At 50.3% G+C, this 7,594-nt stretch overlaps 1 pseudogene; it reads left to right on the top strand.

Moving 5' to 3' along the window:
* Positions 1-3,736: 3,736 nt before the first annotated feature.
* Positions 3,737-7,594, top strand: part of LOC110326763 — an 8,989-nt pseudogene continuing 5,131 nt past the window's right edge.

Below are 7,594 nucleotides of genomic sequence, written 5' to 3'. Positions count from 1 at the left end.
AAGAGCAATCGGGTGCTCTTACCCACTGAGCCATCTCACCAGCCCAGACACGGGCTTTTTAAACCTTAAGGCCCATCCCCAGTGACACACTTCCTCCAGCAAGGTCACACCCCTAATCCTGACACACGTGCAAGTCAACAATTGTATGGCTACACTTTTTAATTGTTTTATTTTTAACTTTTGTTTTAAAACGCACGTGAATACAAAGAACAACCAGACATGAGTCTGACATACCGGTCCCCTGAGAGCCTGAGAGGTTTCATCCACAGCCAAGCATGGGGTGGAGCTCAGCAAGTCTTGTGGAAGAGTGGGGGGATGGACGTGGGCAAGCCTGAGAGGAAAGCACACCCCAAGAAGACCTGCAATGTCAACTAACCTGGGCCCATGGGGGCTCCCCACTAACTGAACCACTAACTAGGGAGCAGGGAGGGACCGAACCTAGGCCCCCTACACATTTATAGCAGATGTGCAGCTTGGTCTACACACAATAGAGTGGGGGCCGTCTCTGACTCTGTCGCCTGCCATTGGATCCCCTTCCCCTAGCTGGACTGCCTGGTTGGGCCTCAGTGAGAGAGGATGCAATCAGTCCTACTTTGACTGGATGTCCTAGGGTGGGGGAGTACCCAAAGTAGGCTTCCTGGTTTGGGGGAGAGAAAAGAGAGCACTGGGGGGGGGGGACTTGTAAGGGAGGGACTGGGGGAAGACGAGGGGGCAATCGGGATGTAAAGTGAATAAATAAATAAATCAATAATAAATTCATGTGGACGTTTTGTCTGCATGCTTGTCCACCACATGCGTACAGTGCCCAAGGGGTCCCGAAGAGGTGTTGTATCCCGGGAACTGGAGTTACAGATGGCTGTAAGCTGTGTGTGACTTCTGAGAGTCAAACTGGGGTCTTCTGTGTTCTCCACCACAAAGCCATCTCCAGCTTTTCTTTTTTTCTTTTCCACCTTCCCTTTGTTTATTATTTTGTTTGTTTGTGTTTATTTGTGTCTACAAATACTCCTTGATTTCCTCTGCTCAATTTTTTTTTCTGAGACAATTCCGTCAGGCTCAGCCAGTTGGAGAACAGCCCACCTTGTCCATCCTATGAGTGGCCTCACAGCTAGCAGGGGTTTAAACTGGCCATTAAACCTGCCTCTGGCTCTGTCAGCCTTGGCACCTTCATCTAGATAGATGCATGGCCCTTGGCAACCATGATGCGGTTACTCGGAAGCATTTCCACAGCATGAACTCTCTGGGTGTCTTCAGGCCTGCTCGCTCCAGGTCCAGTGTGAGGGCAGAAGTCTATTTATTTCTGTTTAATTATACGTATATGTTTGTGAGACTGTGGGTTTGTGCCTGTGCATGCCATGCCCATGGAGACCACAAGATGGCGCTGGCTCTCTTGGAGTTAGGAGCTTGTGAGTTCTGAGAACCAAAATTGGATCCTCTGAAAGTCCCCTCCCCTCTTTCCCTCCCCTCCCTCTCTTCGTCCCTCCATCCCTTTTCTTATTCTCTAGATACATTCTCACTATCTTCCTGGCTGGCCTCAAACTCGCTATGTAGTCAAAGATGGCTTTGAACTTCTGATCTTCTTGCCTTAGGTTCCCAAGTGCTAGGATCACAGGTGTGCATTACCACGCCCAGCCTGAAGGGGCAGCCCAGGCTGACATCAGACTCTGGGTCCTCCGGCCGCATCCTGTTCGGCCCAAGCCTACAGAATGGAATACCACAACTGGCATTCTGTCCGTTTGTTTGTGACAGGGCTTCACTCTATAGATTCACTTCGGACTCATGGTGGGCCTCCTGCCTCTCAAATGCGGGCATCACAGGCGTGCACCACCACACCCATTCGAGTTTATGAGGGAACAGAAAGGGGAAGGAGAGACCTGGGGAAAGCTCCTACCCCAGGGAGCCTAGAGGTATGCAAAGCTGTTACAGGAACATCTTCCAGAAGTTGGTCACAGGAGCCCAAACCTTGTCACACCCATGGGTGGACACGCTGTTTCTTCTATTGTCTTTTATTCCTTTCTTTCTTTCTTTCTTTCTTTCTTTCTTTCTTTCTTTCTTTCTTTCTTTCTTTCTTCCTTCCTTCCTTCCTTCCTTCCTTCCTTTCNTTTCTTTCTTTCTTTCTTTCTTTCTTTCTTTCTTTCTTTCTTTCTTTCTTTCTTTCTTCCTTCCTTCCTTCCTTCCTTCCTTCCTTTCTTTCTTTCTTTGACACAGATTCTCACTATGTAGCCCTGGCTGTCCTGGAACTCACTCTGCAGACCAGGCTGGCCTCGAACTCACAGAGACCTGCCTGCCTCTCTTCCTTCCGTCTCTCAAATGCTGGGATTAAAGGTGTGGCCCTTGTTCCTAGCTGCTTGTGTGTCTTTCCCACATCTCAGCTGTGTATGAAATGCTGCTGCTGTTCGTCCTGCTAAGGTTTCTCTTGCTGTGATAAGCACTATGACCCCAAAACAACACTTATGGGCAACAGCCCATCGCTGAAGGAAGTCAGGACAGGAACTGAAGCAGGGAAGGAACCTGGCGGCAGGAGCTGAGAAACCATGGAGGGCTGCTGCTCACTGGCTTGCTCTCCATGACTTACTCAGTGCTTGCTTAGGGAACCCAGGACCAGCAGCCCAGGGCTGGGCCACCCACAATTTTCTAGGCCCTCCTCCACCAATCCAGAAAATGTACCAAAGGCCAATCTAGTGGGGGCCTTTTTCTCTCAGTTGGGGTTCCCTCTTCCAAAGTGACTCTAGCATGTGTCAAATTGGCATAAAACCAGTCAGCACACAGTTGAAAACGTTCACAGACATCTTTGAGTGGCTTGTTTCCTCTTAAGACAGTCTTAGCATGAGACCTGTTAGGCCCAAGGGGAGCTTCAGGGACCCCAACCCTTCTAGTCTACCCACAATAAGCAAAGGCGAGTCATGGCAGTTCCCTCACCTGGGGCCCCATCGCCGTGTTTCTATCCTGGAGTTGGTTGATGATAATCCTGGCTTCTGTCGGAAGGAAGCTCATTCCCCCCTAGACAGCTTTTGCAGAAACAGCAGCCTATTTGGCCTTCCAGGATGCTTTAAAAACCAGAATCCTTACAAATGGAAAGCACAGATTGTGTGTCCAGATGGTCTCTCAGAACAGGCTCAGGGAGGGCAAGCGTCAGAAGAGGGCGGAGCCTAGGGGAGGGCGGAGCCTCAGGAGAGGGAGTGGCTATATGGCCTGTGTCTGGATCTGTGGTTCTCAACCTTCCTAATGCTGCGACCTTTTAATACAGCTCTTCATGTTGTGCTGACCCCCAATCATAAAATTATTTTCTTTTTAAAAAAATATTTATTTATTTATTTATTTATTTATTTTATGTATTTGAGTACACTGTAACTGTACATACATATGGTTGTGAACCTTCATGTGGTTGTTGGGAATTGAATTTAGGACCTCTGCTCATTCCAGTTGGCCCAAGATTTATTATTACACATAAGTACACTGTAGCTGTCTTCAGACACGTCAGAAGAGGGAGTCAGATCTCATTGTGGGTGGTTGTGAGCCACCAGGTGGTTGCCGGAATTTGAACTCAGGACCTTCGAAAGAGCATTCAGTGCTCTCACCTGCTGAGCCATCTAGCCAGCCCTAAAATTATTTTCATTGCTGCTTCATAACTATAATTTTGCTACTGTTATAAATTTTAATGTAAGTATCTAATATACAGGACATCTGATGTATGATCCCTATAAAAGTATCAATCAACCTCTCCTTACCGCGAGAGGTCATGACCACAGATTGGGAACCTCTGACTCTGGAGCGGCATGCAGAGGAGAACGTGCCACCCGGACATGGTAGCAGGCATGTTTGTGGAGATGCTGCCTTCTTCTACTGATCTTGGCCCAGGCTTTGGCGTGTTTTTGTTTTCTTTTGCTTTGTTTTGATTTGAAATAGAGTCTCACTATGTGACTCTGGCTGTCCTGGAACTCCCTATGTAGACCAGGCTGGCCGCAGACACACAGAGATCCACCTGCCTCTGCCTTCCATGTTCTTGGATTAAAAGCATGCACCACCATGCCACTGGCCAGCCCCTGGTCACTTTTCTTTATCCTTGTCACCAGTTCTGACGGCCCTATAATTTGGAAGTCTGACAACCCCATTCAAGGGATCAAGGGTTCAAGGCCCTCTGGAGCCAGCTCAGGATCGGAATACCAGCTTCCAGTGCCAGGGTCCACAGTGGGCCAGCTACAGAGGCACCTGGGCATCTGTCATTTTCCTCTCAGTTCTTGTCAGGAAGGTCAAGTGTGAGGCATAGGAGGGGACTGCCTGTGATTAAGCTATGTCTGTACGTGGCTACAGAATCCTTCAACATGCTCCAGTGGATGTGGTCTGTAACCGTGTCCTCCTCCTCCTCCTGCGCAGCCAAGGAGGAGGGCATTCTACCATCGTTTAAAATGAAGGCAGGCAACCGGAAATACGACCACAGGTATCAGGGCTGTATGCTACTCCCTGGTTCCCCGGGAACATTCTGGAAGCCATGGTCTCTGTGGCTTGATTTTTCTCCGGAACACATCTTGGGGTGCTGCTCGTACTGAGGAGGAGCCTTGGTCTGTAGGACGGCGGTGATGTTTGCTCTGAGGGTCTCAAGAAAAGGCTAGGGATCTGTCATCGGGCAGGAGGTCTGGGTGGCTGAAACTGTGACTGTGGCTCGACGGTAGAGGGTGGCAGAGCTGTAGGGACCTTGAGAGTTATGGGGAAAGAATCTCAGTGTCCCACGAAGGAGCAAAGCAAAAGCGACTAGGCAAGGCAGCCTCTTTCTGTTCTGCACATGACCAAGACTGCCCCGCCTCTTCTCCTTAAAGTCAGTCCTGACTACTCCGATCCCATTGGTGGGAGCTGAACTTCACAGTCTGACACGATTAGCTAATTGGTACAAAGGGGAAGACGGAGGTTGGGAAAATACAGCCCTTGTGGGGTTAAGTACCTTTCCCCCCACCTTTTTTTTTTTTTTTTGGTTGTCCGAGACAGGGTTTCTCTGTGTAGCCCTGGCTGTCCTGGAACTCACTTTGTAGACCAGGCTGGCCTCGAACTCAGAAATCCGCCTGCCTCTGCCTNCTGTCCTGGAACTCACTTTGTAGACCAGGCTGGCCTCGAACTCAGAAATCCGCCTGCCTCTGCCTCCCAAGTGCTGGGATTAAAGGCGTGCACCACCACACCTGGCCTCCCCCTAACTTTTTATCGATTCTCTGTGAGTTTCATATTATGCACCCCAGTCTGCATCTCCCTCATATCAGCCTTCTATCCTTGCCACACCCCCAATAGAAAAACAACAACAACAACAAATGAAAAACAAAACGTAGAAAACATCTTGTGGGAGCTGTAGTGTGTCACAGTGTGTCCCACAGTACACCCGTCTGTCCGCACCTCTTCTCTTGCAAATGTTCATTTCGATGAGTCATTGCTCTTGTGGCCCTGTGTCATGGAGATCCTGCAGCTTTGGATAAATAGGACCAGCCCCTTCCCAGTTCCAGCAGTTCATAGATGAGGTAGATGCTGGGCTGGGCCAACTCAAAGCCCTGGATCTGGGCCTGGGTGGTAGCTGAGTTAGCCAGCCTGCCAGCTCTCCCAAATCTACACCTCCAGGGTGAGCTCTCTAGCATGCCCCAGCTATTTCACACAATGCCGTCAATGCACGGGGGCAGAGCCCAGCTCACCCACTCCCATGCCACCAGAGCCGCTCACTGTGTTGCCTAGGTGAGGCTTGGGGCCCAGTCCCTGGAGTGCTGCAGCCAGCAATGGCTTGGTGAGCTCTCCCAGCTACCACAAGTCGCAAAGGGTGATGGAGGAGGGTGTCACCTCCTCGCCTACACCTCCTCCTCACTGCAGACAAGTGGCAGAGCCAGCTACCCCTCGCTCCACTCTTGCCCTCAGTGCCTGCTCGCCGGCACCCTCTCCACCAGGGCCAGCTTTACTGTGCTGCCTGGATGAGGTGAAGGGCCCTCTTTCCCAAGTGCTCCTCCTTCCAGTGAGGGGCAGGGCCAGTCCAGCACAGTTCACGGACATCTTCGTGGACCCACGTAACTGCTCGGACCAGGGACGACTGCTCGGTCTCTAGTGGTAATGCGAGTTACAACGTGGACACCAACCCCTGCCGCTACATGGCCACAGAGCTAGTTGTGACCATCAGTGGCAGCCTGTGCCAGGACTTCACCATGGCCTCAGGTGGCAGCCTGGGCCAGGACTTCACCATGGCCTCAGGTGGTATCTTAGTTAGGGTTTTACTGTTGTGAACAGACGCCATGACCAAGGCAACTCTTTTTTTTTTAGAATTCTTTTTTTTTAAATAATTTTTCTTTAAGATTTTTTTTTATTATTTTATTTATATGAGTACACTGTAGCTGACTTCAAACACACCAGAAGAGGGCGGCAGATTTCATTACAGGTGGTTGTGAGCCACCATGTGGTTGCTGGGATTTGAACTCAGGACCTTCAGTAGAGCAGTTGGTGCTCTTACCTGCTGAGCCATCTTGCCAGCCCCAAGGCAACTCTTATAAGGAAAACACTTAATTGGGGCTGGCTTACAGGTTCAGAGGTTCAGTCCATTACCATCAAGGTGGGAGCATGGCAGCATCCAGACAGACATGGTGCAGGAGGAGCTGAGAGTTCTACATCTTCATTTGAAGGCTGCTAGTACAAGACTGGCTTCTAGGCAGCTAGGATGAGGGTCTTAAAGCCCACGGCCACAGTGACACACCTATTCCAAGGCCACACCCACTCTAACCGAGCCTTGCCTTCTAATAGTGTCACTCCCTGTGCCGAGCAAATACAAACCATCAAAGGTGGCAGAGCTGGCTACTAACAGCAGGCTTGCTATTCCTCTCCATCCTGGAATTTCTAGTTCCATCTCTCTTCCTAATGCTCAAATGTTCCATGTCTCTCCCATCTGTCTACTATACACTTGCGCTTTGTAGTGGTCCCTGCTGCAGGCAGGCCACATGGCTGGCTGGCCTCTGGGTGACCTCCTTTACCCAAGCACTGTGGTGTGGCACAAGCAGGCCTCTAGGTGTCTACAGCCCGCCCTTGTGGCACATCGGTGGCCTACTTGGTGTGGCAACAGGTGGGTCTCTGTGTGTCTACAGCCTGCCCTTGCCAGGTAGCATGGCCGCAAGCAGGTCTCTGGATCTCTTCCTCCTTCCCACAATACATTGCATGGCAGCGGAGGGGCCTCTGTGTGTCTTTGGCTTGCCCATGCTGGGTGGCAGTAGGCTAGTCTTTTGGGGCTAACTACCTTTGCTAGAAAAATCTTTCTTACAGAGTGGATGGTCTGATGTCCCTACTGTATAGTCAGACAGCAAAGGTACTCTGGACAACACGGGTGTCAATACCAGGGACAAGGTTTTGGGTTGAATTCCATGCAGGGGGCTAAATTGTTTGTTTGCTTGTTTGTTTTATATCAAGACAGGGTTTCTCTGTGTAGCCCTGGCTGTCCTGGAGCTCACTCTGTAGACCAGGCTGGCCTCGAACTCAGAGAACTACTTGCCTCTGCCTCCAGAATTCTGGGATTAAAGGTGTGCACCACCACCTGCCTGCCTGGACTTTTATCACAGTGGCTTCTTCTTCTTCTTCTTCTTCTTCTTCTTCTTCT

This window comes from Mus pahari, chromosome 9, assembly GCF_900095145.1.
Source record: "Mus pahari chromosome 9, PAHARI_EIJ_v1.1, whole genome shotgun sequence".
NCBI classification, from domain to species: Eukaryota; Metazoa; Chordata; class Mammalia; order Rodentia; family Muridae; genus Mus; species Mus pahari.
This window is presented reverse-complemented; position numbering and strand designations above follow the sequence as displayed.